Raw genomic sequence first — 26,978 nt, forward strand, 5'->3', positions numbered from 1 at the left:
GTGATAGAAAACTTCAAGAGATTCAAGAAGGCGTGGTGATCCAAGAGCCTTTATTGCTGCCAGTATTAGAGGAACCACAAGAGCAAAGGGTGACAAGAGGAGCTCTTAAGCGTAAAGAAGAGCAACAGTCTCAAAGTAAAAGTCAGGATCCCAGTATGGAAGCTGTGGGAGGAGCTAGACGGAAGATACGGAGGAGGATCTTCCGTTGTCTGCTCCAAAGCTTCAGGAGGCCAGTAATGGCAAATAGAATTTTGTCATGGAATGTTAATGGCTTGAATTCAGCTCAGAAAAGAAGGAAAATATTTCACTACTTGAAACAATTTAAAAATGATGTGATTTGTTTGCAAGAGACACATATAAAATTATCAGACCAAAATACTTAATTACCTCAAAATTAGGTAAACATTTTGTTGCATCAGCTTTGGAAAAGAAGCATGGAATTGTTGTATATATCAGGAAGGATATACCAGCTAAGTTAATTGAGGCAGATATTCAAGGAAGATTTATTGCTATTGAACTGGTGATAGATGCAAAAAAGACTTTGCTGATAGGTATTTATGCACCTAATCAGCAACAAGAAAAGTTTTATAAAATGTTACATGAGAGGTTGATCCTCTGGGATTATAGTTCGTTTATTTTATTAGGAGACTGGAATGGAGTAATTGATACAAGAAGGGATAAGAGAACCTCTTCCAAGAAGATACCTATACATGCAAAATTACCAAAATCCTTTTTTGAAATGATGGAAGACTATGAGTTTAGAGATATATGGAGGTTACGGAATCCAGATGAGAGAGATTTTACTTTTTTTCCCGATAGGCATCAATCTTTTCACGTATTGATTTTATTTTAATTTCTAATGACTTGCTTTCTAGGGTGAAGAAAATGAAGATATTTCCGAGGTGTTTAACTGACCATAGCCCAGTATGGATGGAATTATTACAAGGGAAAAAAGGTGGTAGAACATGGAGGTTGAATGAAAATCTGTTTAGATATGAGGATAATGTAAATTATTGTAAGAAACGAAAGAATTTTTTGATTTTAATATGTACAAAGGGACACCTATAGGAACTGTGTGGGAGGCGAGCAAAGCGTTTATTAGAGGGATATTGATTTACTTGGACAACAGGCAAAGGAATAATAAACAAAGGCAGCGTAGGTATTTGGAAGAAGAAATTCAAAGGAAGCAACAGTTATTAATTCAAAACCCACAAGATCATAAACTTAAAGAGGCTATAAAAATATTACAGAGTCAATTTAATATGTTAATGGCAGACCAGGTGGCAACGAATATACAATATGCTAAACATAATACCTTTTGTAATGCAAATAAACCTGGGAGATGGTTGGCATATAACTTAAGGAAAAAACAGAAAGCACGTGTCATACAAAAAATAGAATATAAAGGTAAAGAGATATATCAACAGGATAAAATTAAAAAGGCATTCTCAGAATTTTACACTGCACTATATGCAAAAGACAAAATATTGAATAGGGACATTTATGATTATTTGAAAGATTATAAGGTTAATATTCTAACATTAGAACAGAGGGAGGAGCTGAATCGGCCGATAGCTACTGGAGAAATAGTGGAGGCAATTAAACAACTAAAAATGGGGAAAACCCCTGGTACAGATGGTCTTACAGCAACTTATTATAAAAAAACACAGGATGAAATATTAGGCCCACTTAAAGAATTATTTAATCAGATACAATTAGGAGTGGGAATACCCCCGTCATGGAAAACATCTTTTATTTCACTGATACCAAAAGAGGAGCAAGATTGCTCTAAACCCGGTAACTACAGGCCGATTTCACTTTTAAATAATGATTATAAGATTTTTGTAAAAATAATAGCAAAAAATGTACTGAAGAAGAAGATAAAGTTCCTGCCACAATTTTTCCTTTTGGGAATTATAACGGATTGTACAGGGATTGAGACTAAATTGATTTTGAATTTAATAACAGCAGCAAGACTGTTGATTGGACAATACTGGAAGAAAGAAGAGATACCTACAATAGAAGAATGGATACTGAAAGTTATTAATTTGGCTGAGATGGCTAAAATCTCAGCTTTTTTAAAAGACAATACGCAGGAAAGATATTTAATTGAATGGAAAAAATGGATTGATTATCTACAAAACAGATATCAGATTAAGAAATATCAGATTGCCTTTGAATAATTAGAAAGTTATTTTATGTAATGGGGAGGGGGTTGGGAGATGAAAAGCTTTGGATGTGGTTATTTGGATTGGAAGGAAAATTTTATTCTATGTTTGGTTTATGTATAACAATACCTTGTGATTGACCGGGAAGCCGGGGAGGAGGGGGAAGGGGTTTTGGGAGGGAGGGGGGAAAAAAGGGGGGAAAATGTTTTTGTTTTTTAAAACTCTTTCAATAAAAAAAAACATATTCTCTGAAAGCTTCTTTCTTTTTTTTTAGTTTTTTAATCAGATAAATAGTGCTTTGTTGCGCTTTTCCCAATCTACAGCTGTGGAGAGTTTGAACCTAGCATTGCAATATTAGGATTTCCTGGAGTTTTAAAAAAGCTTTAAGTAATGAGAAAGCAAACATTGGTTTCATTCTCACCCACACAGAGTCATGGTGCTGCCTGAAATCAGATCTGGATCTGACCGGATGTCTCTTGAATAGGTTAGATGGTTTGTGAGATAATTTTGACTGAGTCTCCGGAGAGGCAATTGAAGGGAATACATCACCTCTCTTTGTAGCTTAAATCATTAGAAGAGAAATAACATAAAAGGAAGGGTTTCTAAGGAAAGAACATTGCCAGCTGTATAAGAAAATTAACTACAGCCTCTGAAAATGAGATTCTCAGGCCAATGTCTATCAAAGAAATGGAGCACAAATTGAGTTAGCTACCAGGGCAATTGGACTGAGCAAAAGGCAGGGAGAAATGGGGATGACCCATATTCAGCAAGATTAAAATTAAAGTTAAGATTAAAATAATAAAAATAAAAATAAAAGATTAAAGATTAAGATGTTAAAGACCTTGGAGTTTTCATATCCAATGATCTAAGTGCCAAAGCTCACTGCAACTACATCGCAAAAAAGGCTTTAAGAGTTGTAAACCTAATCTTGCGTAGCTTCTTCTCCAAAAACCAGAGCATATAAAACATTTGCTAGACCAATTCTTGAATACAGCTCGACTGTCTGGAACCCATACCACATTTCTGACATCAATACAATTGAGCGTGTCCAGAAATATTTTATAAGAAGTATTCTCCACTCCTCCGAATACAACAAAATACCTTATGCCACCAGACTTGAAATCCTGGGCTTAGAAAATTTAGAACTATGCCGCCTTCTACATGATCTGAGTTTAACTCATAAAATCATCTATTACAATATCCTTTCTGTCAAAGACTACTTCAGCTTCAATTGTGACAATACACGAGCACACAATAGATTTAAGCTTAATGTGAACCGCTCCAATCTTGATTGCAGAAAATATGACTTCTGTAACAGAAGTGTTAATGCTTGGAATAAACTACCTGACTCTGTGGTCTCTTCCCAAAATCCCCAAAGCTTCAACCAAAAACTGTCTACTATTGACCTCACCTCATTTCTAAGAGGTCTGTAAGGGGCGTGCATAAGAGCACAAGCATGCCTACCGTTCCTGTCCTATTGTTTCCTTTCATTATATCCATTTAATATAGTTATTACATACTCATATATATGCTTATATTTATTTATTTATTTATTTATTTAATCATATTTATATACCGCCCTATCTCCCGGGGGACTCAGGGCGGTTAACAGCCACATAAAATATACATAAATACAAGTTAAAACCCCAATTAAAAAACTTATTACATACGGCCGAATATTAAAACCCCAATGGAATGATAAAAACCCCATTAAAAACCAAATTTAAAATTTAAAATCCTAGTCCAGTCCTGTGCAAATGAAAAGATGTGTCTTAAGCTCGCGGCGAAAGGTTCGAAGGTCAGGAAGTTGACAAAGTCCTGGGGGAAGTTCGTTCCAGAGGGCGGGAGCCCCCACAGAAAAGGCCCTTCCCCTGGGCATCGCCAGCCGGCACTATATATTGTATAGTTATTACATGCTTATGCTTATATATACTGTGTGGCAAAATAAATAAATAAAATAAAATAAATAAATAAAAGATATTTGTCAAGCGGGCTAGAGAGCATTTCCTAATTTGGACTTGAGGAACGTTAGTGAGGAGGTTTTTTTGGGGGGTGGGGGGCTTTAAGGTTGAGCAAGGTAATTATCAAAGTTTGCCTCTTCTGATCAGCAGCTTGCCCCTCTGGCAAGATGTATAGTGGCTTGGTAAACTTGGCTTCTTCCGGAAAGGAGCTTTTCCTAATGGGTAGAGCCACAATTTGCTAGGAATAGTCTTTAGTATTAGCGTAAAGAGCTGTCCTTCCAAGAGGCATTCCTCCCTGTAACCCCTTCTATGGGAAGCAGCTGGATTATTAGACAGATTGGCAGGCTTTGGCAAGGTGGGAAGTGATTTAGAAAACACCACAGAGGGGTGACCAAGTGGAAAGCCTTTGCCAGGTAGCTGGATGGCAGATGATGGCACTAAAAGACCTGAAAACAATAGATTCACAGAGTTGTAAAGGGTTAGTAAGGCAACTGAGTCCTTGATCAATGGATCTGCACTCAATAGATCTGCACTTGATCAATGAATCTGGACTTCGACAACTTCCTGACCTTCGGACCTTTCGCCGTGAGCTTAAGACCTACTTATTTTTCCGCACGGGACTGGCATAGAATTTTGAGAATTTTTAGATGTTTTATGGGTTTTAATTTTAATTAGTTTTTTGGGATTTTAAATGTATTTTAAATTTGGGCCAACTTTAAATAAGTTTTTTAGCTATTGTTTTATTTATATTGTGTGTATCTGATTGTTGTTTTTATATGGCTGTTCACCGCCCTGAGTCCTTCGGGAGAAGGGCGGTATACAAATTAAATTATTATTATTATTATTATTATTATTATTATTATTATTATTATTATTATTATTATTATTATTATTATTATTATTATTATTATTATCATCCTTGTAGAGTCATCATAGCAAGGTGGTGGGAGGTGCAGAGAAAGAAGTGGATCTTCTAATTTTAGCCCAGAGATATTAACCAAACTCTGGCTCCTTATTCCCTAAGCAGAAACTTTTGCCGTCCTTAAAAGCAGTGCACATGTGGGGGGGTGGGGAACACCAAACAGCTGTCATATCCTGTCTTAAGCTTAGCACCTTTGAAAAGCCTTTTTTTACATTTTACAAGAAACAATGGATGGAAACTAATCAAGGAGAGAAGTAACTTGGGATTAAGGAGAAACTTCCTAACAGTGAGGACAATTAAGCAATGGAACAGCTTTGCCTTCAGACGTTGTGGGTGCTTCATCAGTGGAGGTTTTTAAGAAGAGACTGGACAGTCACTTGCCTGAAATGGTATCGGATCTCCTGCTTGAGTAGGGGGCTGGACTAGAAGACTTCCAAGGTCCCTTCCAGCTCTATTCAGATTCTAACGTGTTAAGCAGGAATGAACCAAGAATGGTCTTAAGGGGATCAGTGCTGTCCTGTCTTGTGTTAAGTGTAAGGCAGGGGAATGATAGGTGCAGAAAACAAAGTTGAACCATCTGCTGCCTGCTGGAAGAGATCGCATGTAGTGCTACTTGGACATCTCTTACACAACATGCCTCCCCAATCACCTCAGGGCTGCTGCAAGAGCTCCTCTCAGGCAGAGAGGAAAAAGCAATGTGGCTTCCTGCTGATGGAAAGGAAAGTTTGGAGGGCATCCTGACACTCTCCTTTTCTGCCAAAACCTCATCTCCTTTCTGTAATATCCTGCCTGCAATAGAAAGCTCTCTTTTGCTTTGAGACAGGAGAAAAAGCACCTGTTGATACCAGCACAGAGGAATTGTTTTTGGGTTGACTCTCTGATGCACTTGTCTCTCTTTGTGCCACCTGGTTATCGGTCACACATGGAGATATCAGAGAAAGAGATGAGCTTTACTGGTATTCAAAGGTCATCTCTTGCTTTCTCTTATCCTACTTGGAATGAGCTGCAGAGCAAACAAATGGATAAGAAAACACAAGAAGAACAGAAATAGATCATAGTGGTGCAGCGATTAGAATGCAATATTGCAGGCTGGCTCTGCCCAACGCCAGGAGTTCGATCCTGACCAGTTCAAATTTGACTCACCATTCCATCCTCCTAAGATTGATGAAATGACCCAGATTTTGGAGGGCAAAACTCTGTAAAGTGCTTAGAGAGTGTTGTAGAGAACTATGAAGTGTATGTAAGTCTAACTGTTATTGCAATATCCAAACTCAACTCTGGTAGGCAGTAGTTATAAGGTAACGATAAAATTCATTGTGTAACTCATGTCAACCCCAGATAACCTATTGCACCTCTCAGCCCAACTTGAGTATATACGAGTAAAGGCCCAACATCAGGAGTGAAATGCTACTGGTTTGGACCGGTTCAGGTGAACTGGTAGTTAAAAATGCTACCAGTTCGGACGAACCAGTATTTCCGATGATCAGCTGGGTGACGATTAGCTATGATGCACAGTTTATATTAGCTAGAATCGTTAGATTTCCTGATTTCTAGCTAATCTAAATCGGGTGGCACAGCGGATTCCCCCCCCATTGTTCTACTTACCTTTGCAGACTAGGAAGGCTTCAAAATATTCCTTTTTTAGCATTGCGCGGACGCATCTCAGGTACACATGTGCACACAGAGCATGCACTCGGTAGCAGACTCACAGAACTAGTAGCAGACTTCAGAGGATTTCACTGCTGCCCAACATTCTCAATTAACTGCAAACAACCTCAAAGTATCAAAGTCAGTTAATACGAAGTAGTATGAAGTCTCTGAGATGGCTCCATGATTTCTGCTTTAGTCTAATGTTTGATGCCAGTGCCTGCTTTGCTTTCCAACGTTAATTTGTTTACACGACACATCATGGTTTATATTCAAAAGTTTTATATAATTTTTATATGGGGAGGTTCACATGGGTACAGAGTATTTCAGATGAGCTTTTCTTTTTTTTTCTTTTTCTTTTTTAATAGGCTTCCTATTAGGAGTGTGGAACCAGTTTGGTGCAGTGGTTAAGGGACCAGGCTAGAAACTGGGAGACCATGGATTCTAGTAACTCCTTAGGTATAAAGCCAGCTGGGTGACATTAGGCCAGTCATTCTCTTTCAGCTCTATGAAGGAGGCCATGAAAGAAAGATTTCCATAGTCTTCTTTCTGAAGTCTTACTTGAATATTTTTCCATTCCATGAGCCATGGTGGCGCAGTGGTTAGAGTGCAGTAGTGTAGGCCTGCAATTTGGCAGTTTGAATCTCACCAGGCTTCAGGTTGACTCAGCCTTCCATCCTTCCAAGGGGGTGTGTAAAATGAGGACCCAGACTGGGGGTGGGGCGGGCAATATGCTGACTCTGCAAACTGCTTAGAGACGGATGTAAAGCACTGTAAAGCGATATATAAGTCAAAGTGCTAGTGCTAGTGTTATTCTTTCTTTCAATTTAGTTGGAAGATTCAAGATTCAAAGAGGGTACAAAGATAATCTTGTTTAACAACTGCCTTCTTTAGTGACTGTTTGCCATTACGACTGAAATGAAAAAGTAACTTTCCAACCAAACCAAAACTTTCCAACCAAACCTTTGGAGGTCTGCAAAACAAAGGAAAGTGGAAATAAGAACATAAGCCTCGTTATTTATTTATTTATTTTATTTATTTTATTAGATTTTTATACCGCCCTTCTCCCGAAGGACTCAGGGCGGTGTATAGCAGTGTCACTTAGCAACTACTTAATGACCTATTGTGATTATCAAATAAGGACTATTTGTATTTTGACTTCAGTTCACCACCTGAGATTTGAGGGCACCTTGAGTCAATACAAATTCCTTCAAAATCCAAAAAATCCCCCCCACCACACACAAATGTTAAAAAACCCAGAAGGAGAACCTCCTGTAAAGGGAAAGTGCGAAAATGTCTGCAGCTACTCCAGATTTTGAAATGGAAATGAGCACCGCCCCTAAAGTTGGCAATGACAGAGTAAAATCTGTAGGGACTCTTTTACCTTTACTCCAGGTTTTGACAGAATGGCATGAAAAATTCCACAGAGCGTTGATTTTTTAGAGGACTTTAATCCTGCCTGGTTTCAGCTCAGTGTCATGAAGAGTAAACCTCCCCCCCACAAGATTCTTCAGCACCTCTTTGAAAGCAGAGATAAGGAAAGGCCAGCAAAGGAGTCTTCAGATTGTCAGCAAAGGGCCCAAATTCTCCTAAACCAGTATAGCACATGTCATATCCCAATTTAATTTTTTTTTAAAAAAGTCTTTAAGAAGCTGTTGAAACAGTAAATCAAAAGTTATCTGAGGTTTTGCTTGACAGTGAAGAATGGCCACTGGCTGTTCTGTCCCCCCACCTCACCTAAGAAAACACCGAAGGACGTCTGCCAGCAATTTATTTACAAGTTGGCCTGGTTTCCTTTGGCACAGGAAAGTTCTGGCAGCTACACTCCAAGTGCAAGCCAAGTTTCTTATCAAGAGTCAGCGAGTTTACAGTCCGTTGCCGGAGCAACCAGGAGTCTAAAGAATGGTCAAGAGTTACTCACAAAAATCCAAGCTTTAAATCCAAAAACTGTCTGAAGCTCACACGATGCAGTTCACTCTTAGTAGCTTTTGTCCATCACAAGGGCCCGATGGCAACCCCACCCGCTTTTATCCCCTGTGGGATGTAGCTCAGTGACTCAGCACTCTCTGGGCCTGCCACACCTCTTGTTGTGACTCCAGCCCCCGAACCAGCCACCTCTTCCTCTGCTGCGCACGCCTCTCTTTCCAACGCTGTCTAGGGTCAATCCAGGATTGACCCTCCTCGTTCTCTATCTGTGAGGGCTCTGACACGCCTTCTTCCTGGCCTTCCGCCAGCACTTGAGGCATTGCCAGGAAGGAGGGACCTGGAGAGGGAGGCCTTGTCGGCTCCTCTCCCTCACTTTTTGAGTCATCCTCCTCCATGAGGACAGGCTCGAGGCCGGAGTCACAACACTGACTTGGCCTTATGTGGATGATGCCTTATGCCTCTGATGGCTAGGTTTGCCTGGGTGATGGGGGAATTATCATAGCTGGTTAGTTGTCAGAGCTGGAAAAGTCTTCTTTGTAAATGGCAGGACTTGGTTGTGTCAGGGTTATTGCTAGCTGGCACAGACTGGAAAATCAGGTGGGTACAATGTTTAGACTACATATACAAAAGCCTACTACAGAATAAGTAGAATTTTCTTATTCTTCCATTGTTAAAAAATACATGTGTAGGCCAATATCCAAAAGTAGCAGCTTCACACCTACGCCCTTATTGCAGAAGACAACATGTCTGCCATCACACCGAATCTGGAAGTATGCTTAGACTAAGATTGTATTCAAGATTGATTGGCTTCGAGCACATAGTCAAGAGTGCCGAGACCAAAGTTGGCTTCCCAGTTGGGTTGGCCAAAGCGATGCAGAATTAGAAGAATTTTTTGGTGCAAGAAAGAGCACAGCTGAACCTTGTGATTATCAATCTTAAACAAAAGTTGTGAGCTGAGAAAGTGAATGACTTTCTCAGCTCGCAGAGATCATCGGCTTACCAGTCTTAAAGAACACTGGGAGGCAGAGAGTTTAATGAGATGATAAAGCTCATTGGCTGGCTATTCGTGTCATGGAGGAACACCCTTCCCTGACATGTTTATACATCAAAGTGAAATTGCCAAATTGTATATTGCAAGGAAAGCACCAAAATGCCTTGGATTTGGAAACTGTTTCAAAACTCCCTGACTTGATTTTCTGCTTCAGAAGTGGCTAGTGTTTTTCAGTGTGCAAATCTGCACCAGTGGACTGATTTAAACGAAACTTCACTGACTCAAAACACCCAGTAGTGGTATTCAATTTTTTTTACTACTGGTTCTGTGGGTGGCTTGGTGGGCGTGGCATGACTTGGTGGGCGTGGCAGGGGAAGGATATGGTAAAATCTCCATTCCCTCCTCACTCCAGGGGAAGGTTACTGCAAAATCCCCATTTCCTCCCGATCAGCTGGGACTCAGGAGGCAGACAATCAATGGGGAAATCCGGCTGGATCTATCTGGCTCGCGCAAACCGGTAGCGCTGGCGGTGGGAGGCTCCACCTCCCTGCCAGGATGTCATTTTATCCCGTTTTTGACCCTCTGCGCATGTGCAGAAGGCTCTGAGCATGCACAGAAGAGGCCCTTGCAAGCACCTTCCCGAACCTGTAGCGAAGGTAAGTGCATTTCACCACTGCAGAGAATAGATGGGGGCAGGACCAGCCAGACGTGGTATTTACCGGTTCTCTGAACTACTCAAAATTTCCACTACCGGTTCTCCAGAACTGGTCAGAACCTGCTGAAACCCACCTCTGAAAACACCCCTTCAAAGCTCTGTGTTAATTCAGATAACCTATAAAAGTGGAAGACACAAGGAGTGCCTTCCCTGCATGCACAACAAAACCTTCACCGAGACAACTGGTAGTTGGAAATACAGAACTGAAATCTCTCCGCAACTGCTGAAATCTTGGAATGCCTGTGCTAGCAAAGCATTTTGGCAAAGGTTTCCCGCGATGCCCTTGTTAATATTGGATGCTGCTTCTATCTGATGGATCAAGGTAGGTGAAGAGAGTCTATTCAGCTAATGAATGCCTCTGGGTCACTTTAGAAGGAGGCATTCTGTAGAGCACCATAGATCTCTATCCTAGGTCCTGCATATTTGCTTTATTAATAAATGTGGAGGTAGCAAAATTACCTGGAGAAAACCATTCTTTATTCATTTCCACTTTGGATATTCTTTGAGTCATGCCTTTAATCTTTGTCACCTGAGGCTCCTGGGAGGATGAGGTGATGAACAGTTTATGCTGTTAGTTCAGGGAGAATGCAATACTTGCATTCTCCCTGAACTAACAGACAACAAAAGTTTGTCAACAGACAAGGCTTATAAACCAAATTAACCTGGGGGGAGATGACTGGGGGGGGGATTTTCCTCTAAGGCAGGCTGGGGAGTTCTGGGAGTTGAAATCCACACCTCTTAAAGTTGCCGAGGTTGGACAGTCTTGCTCTGAGGAATCCAATAGCGGTTGCTAAAGTTCAAAGCAATGCAAAGCAGTATTTCACTTTTGTATATTCTCCCTCTCTGAATTGTGGTTTTGAACTTCTTCTTCTTCTTTTTTTTTGCGTTTGTGGTTGGCAATTCCTGAAAGCCTCTGCAACTACAGTCAAACAATAATGAATTTTTGCCAAGCTGACTCCATATTCCTGAAGTCATTACAGGAGCTTCTGGTGAAGTCTTTTCAAAAGGATATGTTTTAAAGCCAAACTGGAACAGACTCTTCTCTTTCCCAAACCCCCACTGATAAAAAGCAAAGATTCAAAACTTCTTCATGTAAGAGAGGTGCTAAAGGAAATCTGGCAGAGTTGTTTTCATTCTGGGTGAATAATAATGTTCTCATGGAGCGAGTTTAATTACAGATTTCCTTTTGCAAGGAAATCCTGTCTTTGAAGTCCTTCACAGAGCATTCTGGTTTAATTTCTTGAACATTTTTCTGTCTCTCTCCTAATCCGATCACCTTTTTATTAACTCTGTGTCTCTCCTGATTGGGGAAGGGGACATGTAGTTGAATCCATGTTGTGGTATCTACTTTATTTATGAATTAAATTTATATGCCAGCCATCTCTCATAAGGTGACTCTGAGCAACATATACATTTAATGAATAAATAACTAAATAAATAAAATTATAGAGAAAAGGGGTGATCCCTACAGCTCTGAAGGAGGCAGGGTTGCATCCCCTCCTCAAGAGCCCTTCACTGGGCTTTTGTCTAGTCCCAGTCTTCTTTTTTTAGGGAAGATTGGTGAAAAATGATTGGGCTGTTAACTGCAAAGGGTCCTAGAGGAAACTAATTAATTGGACCCTTGTCTGTTCAGATCTGGACACAGTACTAAGATTGCACTAATTATGCTTGTATTGACCTTTGGTGGAGACAGATCAGTTGGAATGCAACCAGCCATGGTGGTGCAGTGGTTAGAGTGCAGTACTGCAGGCTACGTCTGCTGCCTGCCGGCTGCCTGCAATTTGGCAGTTTGACTCTCACCAGGTTCAAGGTTGACTCATCCTTCCATCCTTCCGAGGTGTGTAAAATGAGGACCCAGATTGTTGGGGGCAATAGGCTGACTCTGTAAACCACTTAGAGAGGGTTGTGAAGCACTGTGAAGCGGTATATAAGTCTAAGTGCTATAGCTATTGCTATTCTTTCTTTCAATTTAGTTGGAAGATTCAAGATTCAAAGTGGGTACAAAGGTAATCTTGTTTAACAACTGCCTTCTTTAGTGACTGTTTGCAGTTACAACAGTAATGAAAAAGTAACTTTCCAACCAAACCTTTGCAGATCTGCAAAGCAAAGGAAAGTGGAAATAAGATCATAAGCCCTGTTGCAGTGTCACTTAGCAATTTAATGACCTATTGTGATTACCAAATAAGGACTATCTATATTTTGACTTCAGTTCACCACCTGAGATTTGAGGGCACCTTGAGTCAATACAAAGTCCTTCAAAATCCCAAAAATCCCCCCACACTAAATTTTAAAAAATCCATAAGGAGAACCCCCTGTAAAGCACTGTAAAGAAGTATATAAGCCTAAGTGCTATTGCTATTGCGATCCCGAATCTTCTTGATGTTTCATTGATGTTCAATATCATTGATTTTGGTGACCTTATGGTTTGCCTATGGAGCTTAGGAATGGGGACACCGTGTTGTAATGATTGTTCTCTGTGATTGGGCCCTATCAGTGTTGGCAGGGAAGGAAAGATCCAAGAGATGATCTCAGTGTGTGGAGTGCCTCAAGGCTCTATATCTGTGATCGCGAACCTATCGCACGTGTGCCAGAAGTGGCACGCAGAGCCTTCTCTGCTGACACACGAGCCATCGTTCCAGGTCAGATCTCTGTGGTGTTTCTTTCGTGAGCTTCTGTTTCCCTGCAAATGACGAAACAGAAGCTGAAGAAAGAAAAAGATCTTACCTCTTGCCACCCTCCCGGTGTTGGGATGCACCATCTCTTGCAGGCCAGCTGGTGTTTGGGTCTCTGCTGCTCATGCATGCATGTGCACATCCACGCATGTACATGCATGCGCATGTTCATGCATATCCATGCGCACCTTCCAGTTTGGGCACTCGGTAGGTTTGCCATCACTGCTCTATACTCTCTCTCCTTCTGTTAACATCTATAGAAAGACATTGGGTGAGGTAATCAAGTTTGGGGCATGGTAATGTGCAATGCTATCCAGTGTATATTTTAACCCCAGACCATTTAGGGCAGGGGTCCCCAAACTTGGCAGCTTAAAGACTTGTAGACTTCAACTCCCAGAATTCTCCAACCAGCATAGCTGGCTGGAGAATTCTGGGAGTTGAAGTCCACAAGTCTTAAAGCTGCCAAGTTTGAAGACCTCTGATTTAGGGAATGCGTCTCGAGGTTTTAATGGAATGCCTAGAGGGGTTATAGTGTCAAGTCAATTTTCATTGTGCTTGTCTGGGAGGCTTGAGATTGCATGGTGCAGAGTTCTAGCTCTGGTCTCCTTATGTGGGGTGCCTCATAGTTCAACTCTCTCCACTCCCATCTAATAATATAGCCCATTCTGATCCTGACCTAGTTATTCAAGATCAGCTGAGTTTGGCTGGATGCAGCCACCTATGTGAGAAAAGAAGAAAGGCAATAAATGAAATTTTTTGTGCAGACTTCCCTAACCTGGACTGATCAAACAGAGAAGAGATAGTGACCACTTATGTTTTACAAGGAAGCAAACATTTTAATGTAAAAAATGGATTGGGTAGCTGCAATACCTTCCTTGCTCTGTTTTCTTGGCATCAGTTAGACTGGGAAGATCTTCAAAAAAGATCTTTCTGACAATCTCTCCCTTCCAAATACAGGGATTCCTTCTCAAAAGGAGGATGCGACGGCCATCAACTAGACATGATCAAAACTAAAATTAATACCTGTAATAAGGATGTGTGTTGGAATGGCTTATGCACCTGTAGGACATCATATTAATCCATCGTGCAGCTTGTTTGGGTTTTGCCTAGCATCCTGTGTAAATCCAACTACTGTGATCTGTAAATCTTGCTGTGTGGTTACAGCAATGTGTGAACCAAGCCAACGGTGAACATATAGTGGCCAAAATTGTGGAAACTTTTTGGGAAAAGTGTATTTTTTGAAGTGCATTTTAACAACATTTTTTTTTTTGGAGTTTCAAGATACTCATATTCCACTGCTGGAATGGCCTGGGAATAGCCCAGACCTTAACCCAATGAAAATCTATGGAGCTTACTAAAGAAACTTGTTAGTCAGAAGCGACCCAGCAATAAAACCCAGTTAATAGAAACAATCATTCAATCTTGGTTTCACATTATAACAGCTGCAGAACTAAAAGACTTGATTCACTCCATGGGAAGACGTTGTAAGGCCGTAATTCATGCTAAAGGTTACCCAACTAAGTATTAACTGACGTGATAATTTTTGTATATCTCATTTTTTCCTGTGGTGATAATTTTGTATATCTCATTTTTTCTATGGGTTTCACTTTTCTTTTTTATACTGTAACTGCTATTCTAACAGCAAATCCTTCATAAAAGTTATTGCATTACATTCCTGATTAAATTATCTTTCCATTGATATATAATTTTATGGTACTATTCCCCCCCAAAAAAAGTGGTGTTATTAGTTCGTTTTAGAAAATACACTTTTCCTAAAAGGTTTCCACAATTTTGGCCACTACTGTAGTTAAGAAAAGAAGGCTAAAGATACCATCGATTAGAATAGAATAGAATAGAATAGAATAGAATAGAATAGAATAGAATAGAATAGAATAGAATTTTTATTGGCCAAGTGTGATTGGACACACAAGGAATTTGTCTTGGTGCATATGCTCTCAGTGTACATAAAAGAAAAGATACGTTCATCAAGGTACAACATTTACAACACAATTGATGGTCAATATATCAATATAAATCATAAGGATTGCCAGCAACAAAGCTACAGTCATACAGTCATAAGTGGAAAGAGATGGGTGATGGGAACGATGAGAAGATTAATAGTAGTGCAGATTTAGTAAATAGTTTGGCAGTGTTGAGGGAATTATTTATTTAGCAGAGTGATGGCATTTGGGGAAAAACTGTTCTTGTGTCTAGTTGTTCTGGTGTGCAGTGCTCTATAGCGTCGTTTTGAGGGTAGGAGTTGAAACAGTTTATGTCCTGGATGTGAGGGATCTGTAAATATTTTCACGGCCCTCTTCTTGATTCGTGCAGTATACAGGTCCTCAATGGAAGGCAGGTTGGTAGCAATTATTTTTTCTGCAGTTCTAATTATCCTCTGAAGTCTGTGTCTTTCTTGTTGGGTTGCAGAACTGAACCAGACAGTTATAGAGGTGCAAATGACAGCATTATGTGCAAATCAGTGATTACAGAGTACCAATAAAAACTCAGCCTAGAGGTTTCAGGGCCATGTCCTTGCTGCAAAAGACTGTCAGGACTTGAGTTTAAATATTGTTCCGCACGAATCAGGTGGCATTGCAGGATGTGAATCTTCTCCCTTCCTTTGGCTTTCCCTTGTGTTCAGTATTAGGATATTCAAAACTGGTTTTTCCCCCCTATTAAGCACTGCCTCTGTAGGCATGGTGTTTTGGAGGCATATTTGTGATGTATTTAATTTTCACCCAAGAAACATTTTAGTAAAGTTTGCTTGTTAATATTGCACGGTTAAATCCCACAGATTGGATTAAAACAGAGTCAATAAGGGGGAAAAAACAACACCTGACGCTTCACATCTCAAATGACTACATCATCTGCACAACATAGTTGTGAAAAAAAATGCATTAAAAAGAGCAAATTAAATATCAAGGCTAGAACAGACTTAACACAGGATGGGAGATAAAAGCCCTCTCTAGTGCAGAGAAGAAAAATTGAATTGGTATAATAGACAGGTAAGTTAACACTATTATTGTAATGAACAATCTGTCATTCTCATTTGGGAAACATCAGTGTATAATATTAGCATGCTCTGTCTATTCTTAAAATGATTATATGTCCAGACTAACAGACAGTGAGAATCTGGTTTTTGCATGTTCATGTTGATTGCATTCACTGTGTTATGTTTTGCACGTACAATATATATATATATATTTATTTACATTTATATCCCGCCCTTCTCCGAAGACTCAGGGCGGCTTACACTGTGTTAAGCAATAGTCTTCATCCATTTGTATATTATATACAAAGTCAACTTATTGCCCCCAACAATCTGGGTCCTCATTTTACCTCCCTTATAAAGGATGGAAGGCTGAGTCAACCTTGGGCCTGGTGGGACTTGAACCTGCAGTAATTGCAAGCAGCTGCTGTTAATAACAGACTGCATTAGCAGTCTGAGCCACAGAGGCCCTTACATAGCTGTTCCTTACATTCTTCTTCAGGAAATTCTTACTGGATCTGAATGAAGTGTGTATAGAAAAAAGAGGGCAAGAGGGCATGCAGTTAGATTTGTATTGGGAGCAGAATCAGAATGGGGGAAGGAGAGTTTGACTGAGAAAAGCAGCTCAGATGTTCTTCAGACATGAAAAGTAAGAAACACTCCTTTCCTTGGCTGGGTTATTGGGCCTTAGCACAGAGGCAAGTTTTTGGTTCCTGGGAATTGGGCTTGACATATTTCAGGAGTGATGATCATGTCTATGAAGATTCTCAGTTGTCCAGATCATGGTTGTCCCATAGGTGCTTTTTCAATAGGCAACTGGACTTTCTGGTTTTTACCTGAAGTTGTTTCACTTCTCATCCAGGAAACTCCTTCTGTCATGTCCCCCTCCCCCTCCGACGACCGGGTCTAGGAAGTCCGTATCAGGCGTGGCAACGAAGCCTCTGCAGCTTTGCCAAATTCCTCTGAGGTTTCTCAGGGCAAGCAGGAGTCCAAGTTGTGACTTCAGCAAACTAGATGAGACTTTGCTTGACTCAAAGTTGGAATGCCAAAAGCAGGTCCTTTATATAGGCTGTGGGATGTGGCTCCATGACCCAGCATTTATCCAGGCTTGCTCCTCCCTTCCTTCTGCTGGCATCGCCTCTCAGATCTCCGGAAGCGAGGATCCTCCCACTTTGAATGTCTTCTGCTGTTTGAGAAAGGGAGGGGTCAGAAGGAGTAGGCCTGAGTAATTCCAATCCGTGGCTGACTTCCTCTGATGGCTGAGCCAAACACACGCCGTATGAGTGAGGTTTGTTTGTTCATTCCTGACATCCTGTCCAGGCATGGGGCCAGGGCCGGGGGCTGGAGGCATGACAGGCCGTTCATCTTCATTATCAGACTCGGAGTCAGATAGCAGGCCTGGGAGGAGACGGGAGGGGCCCGGCTGAGGAGAGGAGGGAGGACGAGGCACAACACCTTCAGTTCTGGCTGAAGAAGCTTCTTGGATGAGAAGCGAAATGTCTTCAAGGAAAAACAAAGTCCAGTTGCCTTTCGAAAAAGCACCTTTGGGACAAGAGCAACAAGCACCCTACAAGGCAGTTGAGGGGCCTATACTGGGCCAAAGATTTTCTAAAAGTTTTATGCAGGTTGGGGGAGGCAGGGGAGCCCCTGCTTTTTTTAAAATAACATTAATTCAGCCTATTTGAGAGAGTGTGCAATGCATGTCTTACACTCAATGGAGGGGAAGCTCAATTTATGTGCAGTTTTAAAATTTTAATTTGCATAGTTCCAAAATTTTTCTATTTGCCTTTTATGATCTGTAAGCCACCCAAAATCACCTTATATAAGCAAACAACAAACAAATAAATAAATAGATAAAGCTCTCCTCCAGTTTTCTGCAATTCCACTGCCAAAATTTGGTGACATGGTTGGTAGAGATTCCATGGACCATCAAAAATAGAGCTACTTAAATCATGAAGGTGTAGTGCAGGGGTAGTCAACCTTTTTATATCTACCTACCACTTTTGTATCTCTGTTAGTAGTAAAATTTTCTAACTGCCCACCGGTTCCACAGTAATGCACCGTGCCTCTTGTGCATTGTGGATTGGGTTTGGGGGTGGGGGGCGCCGGCTACCAGCTCTGCTTGTCTGTGGGGGGAGATGTGCGAGCTATTCTGGGATGAGGCTGTTTTGTCTGTGGTTTCACTTATGTAACGTGAACTAAACTTATGTGCGTGTGATACAAATAGTATATTTTCAGAAATTTAAATTGTCACAGGGAATTTTATGAAAACCTAATGAATATGTTTTTAAATAATGCTATGAAATTTTTTTTAAAAGTCAATTAAATTTAAAAAAAGGAAAGTGCTTCAATATTGGACAAAACCCCTATTGCCCACCATGAAAGCTGGAATGCCCACTAATGGGCGGTAGGGACCAGGTTGACTACCACTGGTGTAGTGTGACAAATGATCCTCCGCAGTCAAGAAACATTAGTCCTGCGTATGGATTCTCCCTGTCTTCTGAAGGGACAATGTGAACCTGTGGAGTTTTGTGTGATGGCATGGCACTGCACTCTCCAAGCTATCCTAAAGTGCCATTGATAATGAGAATGGATTCCCTAAAGCCTCCTGAAGACGCATATCATAGAGAGAGAACACGGCTGGCTAGTGAAAATAATTGTTTCTCTGAGCTGTCACTGGTGCCTCTGGAGTATGCAAGACTTGCCAGAATTAAATATAATGAACTGGGAACCTCAGCACAATTATTTATTTTCAGATTGGTGAAATGCCATTTTCTTCTCCGTTCAGAAAATTAACCTCTGCAAAAGCCAACATACTCTACACAAAATTAATAAAGCGGAACACGGTGGCAATAACTTACACATGTTTATTTATAGGAGACGTCTCCAGTGAGAAGGGTTAAGATGAAAAATTGGCTCAGAGGACTTTATTCTGGAGAGATTTGCTCTGACTCTACTTTTTCGTTCATGTTGTTTCCTTTGGAAAGTGCTAAAATGCCTGCTTCCACTTTTGTATATATAAAATTTAAAGTCTGTATTAATTTCTTTCCGCAAATACCAGTGTAATCTGTCTTTAAGGAGCCTTGATCCATTCAAAAGCATGTTCAAGCAGGCATCCGTATACATTTGGAATCAAATATGCACGATGTGATCAGGATGAAAGGTTCTATTTCTGATGCTGCATCTCTTATTCCATTTATCTATGAGACAGGGGATGGATAATGTGTTGACTATATAGCCATGGTAGCTTTAATCTCAGCTTTTCTGACACAGTTCCTACAGTTTATGTAGGCTACCTTTTCTTTATGTGACTTTTCTTCTAGTCCTATACCTGTCCCTTTTTTTTCTCTTTAACATTTGCATGAACCCATTTTTGGATTTCTGTCATTTTTTTTTTTGTTTGCAATTGTGATTTCAGCATCTTACTTTACTTCTCATTTTGTTGGATGCTTTTCTCCTTAACAATTTGAAACCATTGGATCTCATCTGCCTTCTCCTGGGGTTCATCAAAGTTTGCTTTTCTCAGTTGCTTCTCTGGATAATGCAACCATTTTTCATGTATATGTATATGTATATGTATATGTATATGTATATGTATATGTATATGTATATGTATATGTATATGTATATGTATATGTATATGTATATGTATATGATCTTGGTGTGAGAGTGCGTGCAGATAGATAACAAACCACTATCTGCACGCACTCTCACAAACCACCCAGCACAGATCAACTCCGTAGCCAAGACACTCATCTCCAGAACAAAACGCTTAGCTGAAGAACAACACCTAAAAACCAAACTACACACTCTCACTAACGTACTCACATCCAATGGATTCCAGAGAAATAAGATTACCAAACTATTCCAAAAAGAACCCCCCACTAAAATCCAAGACAGAGAACAAGAAAACGGCACAGCCCTCCTCCCATATATAAAAGGCACCACAGACAGAATCAGCAAGATCCTCCACAAACACAACATCAAGACAGCATTCTGCACAAACCAAAAAATATCCACCATCCTAAGAAACCCCAAAGACAAAATTGAGTTAGAAAATCAAGGAGTATCAGATATATCGAAAGATAAGAGTTTTCCAGCACTTTTTTTGTGCTGAAAAACGTCCCCTCGGCTTATACTCGGGTCTATACGGCTTATACTCAAGTTGTTTTTTTTTTAAGCCCCTCGGCTTATACTCGAGTATATACGGCTTATACTCGAGTTTTTTTTTTCTTTTTTTCACATTTTACCGGACTGAAGCCCTGCCGGTGCAGTGAGAGGGCGGGGCGGGGGAGCCGCCAGCCTTCTCAGCTGAGGGAGGGAGGGTTTCCCCAACCGGTAGGTGCCTCATTTCCCACCCTCGGCTTATACTCGAGTCCCCAGTTTACCCCAGTTTTTGGGGTAAAATTGGGGACCTCGGCTTATACTCGGATCGGCTTATATTCGAGTATATACGGTATATGAAATCCCATGCACCGCCTGCCCCACCACATACATTGGACAAACCAACAGAAGAATAAGTGCATGCATTGAAGAACACAAGAACTCAGTCAAAAAAGAGGAACCAACTTCTTCCCTGGTCCAACACCTTAAAGCCACAGGACACGATATTGACTTTAAAAAGACCAGAACTATCGCCAAAACTGAACACTTTAACAACAGAATTATCAGAGAAGCCATCGAGATAGAAAAATGCCCACACAGCATGAACAAACGAGATGACACCTCCCGCCTACCAGCCATTTGGAAACCTGCCCTTATTGACAAACGAGTCCCTAACACGAGGAATGACACCAGACCCACACTCACGAGGTCCACACAGGATATCACCACCACACATCCACCCAGAAAGCAGACCCAAACCCACACTGATCATGAAGCACGACCAAGGACAGAAGCCAGACTGCAGCTGCAACATTAGCCATTTCAAATCCCTCCAATCCATACATGCAGCAGACTGACACCCACTATGAAGATGTAGCACGACCACGACCACGAAGCCAAACAACAGCAATGCAGCTCACCAGCTCAAATCCCCCTGCAACTCAGACTAATCTGAGCACAACCAAGCCCCCACCCAAACAGGACACACCCCCATCCAATCAGAGCACAAAAAAACCCCATCCAATCAGAGCACAGCCAAGCTCCCACCCAATCAGTTCAAATCCCCACTAGCAGTTAAAAAGGAAGAAACAGCTGCAATCACACATTGCTCCCAGAAGCACGAAGCTGAAGCCTGAAGATGACGAATGAGACTTCGTCGAAACGTCACCAAGGCACTTCCAATTTTATGTGGGAGAAAACCCGAATAACCAAAGACCTACATACAAACACCCGCGAAAACCTCAGAAAACAAGTATATGTATATGTATATGTATAAACACACAGAGATACACATACACATATACCTACATATATTTAATTTATTATAATTTTAATTATAATATAATTTCACATATATATAATTTATTAATCAATTTTTATTAAATATTTTTAAAAGGAAGATGAAAACTAATGCAAACTAAGGGAAAGTTAAAAAAAGAAAGAGAAAGCTAAAAGTGCAAGAAAGAAAAATGGGGAAAAAAGATACAAAGAAGTACAGCAGTTTTTTTGATCCTCTTTACAGCAGTTATAAATACAATTATAAAGTTACCTCTTATTCTCCGGTTACAACATAATTCTTTTCTTTTAACCATCTATCCTGTCTAACCATAAAGGCCACAAATCATAAGCTCATTTTTTTTCTGTTTTACTCGAAAAGTCCGTAAGGGTTTTTTAGTCAGCAATAAACATAGACATTGTCTTTTTTTCTGATCAACGAAGTCAATTTATCCATCTCAGCAAGTTCTGTTATCTTCACCATTGTTTGTACATCTAAATCATTCCAGCTTTGTACATAACATAATCTCACCACAGTTGTCATATTCTAAAATAAAGCTCCCTAGGTTTCTCCCCAAATGTTTGTCAATCAATTCCACCCCAAAAAAACCACCTTCTGCTCTCAATTGTATATTAATCTTTAAAATCAATGTGTTTATTTGAATCCAAACTTTTCTAGCTTTTTAACATGTCCACCAAACATGATAAAATGTCCCTTGTTCACATTTCCAAAATAAATTTCAAGTGCATTTGTACATCCTAGACAATTTCTCTGGTGACATATACCTATGATACATCATTTTGTAAAAAGTCTCTTTAAAATGATAAAATATTATACATTTCAATACTTCTAATCACTTGTTTGGTCTAATAATAAGGCTCGAGGCTAGAAAGGAGGAAACTGTGAATTCAAGTCCCCGCTTCAGCCATGAAAGCCAAGTGGGTAACTTTGGGCCAGACACTCTCTCTCAGCCTAGCCTACCTCACAGGATTGTTGTGGGGAAAATAGGAGGAGGAAGGTGTGTTGTACATGTTTGCAGTTTTGAATTATTGGTATAAATAATAGAGGGCACAATAAAAATAAAAAAATAAAAAGATGCCCATTGTTTCATTTTGATATTCTTTCACTTGTTCTCTAATCTTTTAGGTAAGAGTATTCAGTGATCCTCACAAATAAATTCTTGCAAAATTATTTTCGGTCTATCAGCTAGAATCATTGTGAACAATGTCTAATTTTTATTCGGTAATGATATTGGTCTATAGCTGCTTGTTAAAGTCATATCTTGCCCAGTTTGTGTATTAATGCTATATTGGCATCATTCCTCCTTATAAAATGGAATTCATCGTGTTTTATAGAAGGTGTAAAAGTTAATCCTCAAACCATGCAAATAACTTGGTGTTCGTTTTGGAATATCCTTTAAAGAAAATTGCAACATTAACAGGCAAATTAAAATATGAAAGTAGAAGAACAAACAGAATTGATGAATAATAATAATTTTAAGATCGAGAAGGTTAACTATCTGGGAATAACTACCACAACTATGAACTGTTTGCTATTTCCAAATAAAAAACATCCATGAAAAAAAACCAAAAACAAGATGGATTGACAGTATCAAAAAGTATTGAGAACCCAATTGGCAAAAGAAAGCTCTGGACTGTATAGGTTGGAAACATGCGAAAGAGGCCTTCATCCTGAAGTGGATAGACAATGGCTAAAATGATGATAATGATGATGATGACATTAAGATATGGAATGAAGTTTAAAAGATGAGAGAAGCTAACACTGTCATTGCTGGGAATAATTTCTGTAATAAAAATGAATTTTGCCTAGAGCGATCTTTTTTGTTTCAGACAACACTTGCTTTGACAACTGATGCAACATTTAAATAGTGGCAGAATTATATATATATATATATATATATAATGTGATCTTTTTCCTGCTGCACAAATTTATGTGTGTGTGTGTGTGTGTATGTATGTATGTATATATATATATATATACAATTGCTACCAACCTACCTTGTGCAGTATACAGGTACATTGAGGACCTGTATACTGCACAAGTCAAAAAGAGGGCTGTGAAAATATTTACAGACTCCTCACATCCTGGACTAAACTGTTTCAACTCCTATCCTCAAAACGACGCTATAGAGCACTGCACACCAGAACAACTAGACACAAGAACAGTTTTTTCCCCAACACCACCATCCTGCTAAACAAATAATTCCCTCAACACTGTCAAACTATTTAGTAAGTCTGGATTACTATTAATCTTCGCATTGTTCCCATCACCCATCTCCTTCCACTTATCACTGTATGACTGTAACTTTGTTGCTGGTGTTCTTAAGATTTATATTGATATTGATTGTTTTCTGATTCCTTATTTGTACCCTATGATTATCATTAAGTTTTGTACCTTATGATTCTTAATGAACGTATCTTTTCTTTTATGTACACTGAGAGCATATGCACCAAGACAAATTCTTTGTGTGTCCAATCACACTTGGCCAATAAAAAATTCTATTCTATTCTATTCTATTCTATTCTATTCTATTCTATTCTATTCTATTCTATTCTATTCTATTCTATTCATATACATATACATATACATATACATATACATATACATATACATATACATATACATATACATATATAGGTCTTTGTTGTCGGTTTTCTCCCGTGTAAGATTGGAAGTGTCTTGGCGACGTTTCAAGTCTCATTCGTCATCTTCAGGCTTCAGCTTCGTGCTTCTGGGAGCAATGTGTGATCGCAGCTGTTTCTTCCTTTTAACTGCTGGAGGGGGTTTGAACTGATTGGGTGGGAGCTTGGCTGTGCTCTGATTGGATGGGGGTTTTTCTGTGCTCTGATTGGCTGGGGGTGTGTCCTGTGTTGGTGGGGGCTTGGTTGTGCTCAGTCTAGTCTGTGCTGCAGGGGGATTTGAGCTGGTGAGCTGCATAGCTGTTGTTTGGCTTTGTGCAGCCCACCAGCTCAAATCCCCCTGCAGCACAGACTAGACTGAGCATTAGGATTAGATCCAAAAAACAGACTCTTCTGCTGTATCCCTCTTTAGACAAATGAAGTTGTCAGCAAGGTGGAAAAGAATTTATTGGCTCTCTGACTCTTGAAGAATTAGGTTTCCAGCAGAGGAACAGAGGTTACTTGAAATATCCATAGTTGAATTGCTGGGCAAGAACTCATTTTATCTATATGAAGACTGCATCATGCTTACTTTTTCTGTGCTGTGTGTCAATAATGAGTATTGGTTATGTTTATTACCAATGAGTTTGGGTAGTCCCTATTCCATTATAGGGTGTCTTCCTAAGTTATGGTCATTAGTTCTTTTTTCCCATACATTCTTCATTGCTGTAGAAACACATGGCATTTTCATTAGCATTGTCTATTTGCCTTACTGTTATTTTCTGCAAAAGTCTTGAGTTTCTAGCTTGACCTCTTGCTTCTCCCTTGCTGTTCTCTTTTCTTGGCCTGAGCACTTGATTGCATTTGCAGTTCTGGGCCTTTTATTATCCTGTCCCTTAAGACTGATGAAATATCTACTAATCATTTTAATCCCAGTCTTTGTAGTATGTAGCCTGTCTCTTTCCAGGCATCTTTTGAGAAGGCATCATTCTTGTAGAATCAAAACCCTACTTGGTGACAACTCCTGCTTTCTCATTACTGTGACTCTCAATTGGAAGGATTGATTAAAATCTTTCCTATCCCTGATCGTATTCTGTCGTAATGTCTTCTGACTAAGTCATTCATCCCTACTTGGATTAAGAAAAAAAGTTAGCTATTAGTGTGTTTACTCTTGCTAGCTTTCCATAATCTTCTAGAAGATAATGCATCTTACATGATATTGTTTTGAACCTGCATGCAGCTGCCTCACTTCATCTTGGTAGGAAATCAACATGTCCTTTTTTAAATCATCAGAATGGTAATTTCTTTGGCTCATGGGGAAAAGAATGTTTATTTTTTTTATTTTTTTTATTTTGTCACAACAATATATGTAGGTATCATACAAAAAGATTATATAGTAAATAAACACATATATGGGTAAATATAAGGAGGTATAAGCATATATATAGGAAGAAGAAAAGAAAAACAATAGGACAGGAACGGTAGGCACGTTTGTGTGCTTATGCACGCCCCTTATGGTCCTCTTAGGAATGGGGTGAGGTCAATAGTAGAAAGTTTTTGGATAAAACTTTTAGGATTATGGGAAGAGACCACAGAGTCAGGTAAAGTATTCCAAGCACTGACAGAAGTCATATTTTCTGCAATCTAGATTAAAGCAGTTGACATTAAGTTTAAATCTATTAGTTGCTCTAGTATTATTGCAATTAAAGCTGAAGTAGTCTTTAATGTCTTCTTATCGGTCCCATTAGATAGTCCCTACCAAGAGATCAGCTATTTTTTCATCCCCATTGCCCTACCAACAATTGTCCAGCTGGATCAAAATCATCTTCCTTACTCTAAACTTCCATAGTGATTCTACAGATCACTTGCTTAGGCAGGTATGGATTATCTTTTAGATGAAAAACCTGGTATCCTGAACTCCACTGCCACCAAGTGCCTCCTGATTGTCCCGATTCTTTAGGTGATACTGTATGCTCCCATTGTCTGCATCTGTCAAAGGAGTCTTTCTGTTCTCTAGCATTCTCTTCACTTTCCTGCTCTCCCAAAAAGTGTCAGCTGTCCTGTCCAGAAACCACATCTCTTCATTGTTACTCTGCAATATGGAGTACCTCTTCAAACCTTATCTTGTCCAACAAGGACACAAGTTGAACATGCATCAAGTACAGGATAGAAAGCCAAGACTGTAAACACTTTTTATTTATTTATTTTATTTGTCACGACAGTATATATAAGCATAAGCATGAAATAACTATACAATATATAAGCATATATATAAGCATAAGCATGAAATACAAATATACAAATTGGATACAATCAAAGGGAACATTAGGACAGGGACGGTAGGCACGTTGGTGCTCTTATGCACGCCCCTTACAGACCTCTTAAGAATGGGGTGAGGTCAATAGTAGATAGTCTTTGGTTAAAGCTTTGGGGATTTTGGGAAGAGACCACAGAGTCAGATAGTTTATTTCAAGCATTAACAACTCTGTTATTGAAGTCATATTTTCTGCAATCAAGACTGGAACGGTTCACATTAAGCTTAAATCTATTGTGTGCTCGTGTATTGTTGCGATTGAAGCTGAAGTAGTGTTCAACAGGAAGGACATTGTAACAGATGATTCTATGAGTTAAACACAGGTCTTGTTGAAAGTGGCAGAGTTCTACGTTTTCTAAACCCAAGATTTCAAGTCTGGTGGCATAAGGTATTTTGTTGTAATCAGAGGAGTGGAGAACTTTTCTTGTAAAATATTTCTGGACATGCTCAATTGTATTAATGTCCGAAATGAGGTGTGGGTTCCATTTATACATTTATAAATAATTTATAAATAAATAAATAAATTTATAAATAAATTTATAAATAAATTTATACATTTATAGATTTATAAAATAATTTATAAATGTATAAATGTATAAATTTATATTTATATTTATAAATATAAATTTATAAATAAACTTGTAAATGTATAAA

The sequence above is a fragment of the Ahaetulla prasina genome, chromosome 2 (assembly GCF_028640845.1).
Source record: "Ahaetulla prasina isolate Xishuangbanna chromosome 2, ASM2864084v1, whole genome shotgun sequence".
NCBI lineage: Eukaryota > Metazoa > Chordata > Lepidosauria > Squamata > Colubridae > Ahaetulla > Ahaetulla prasina.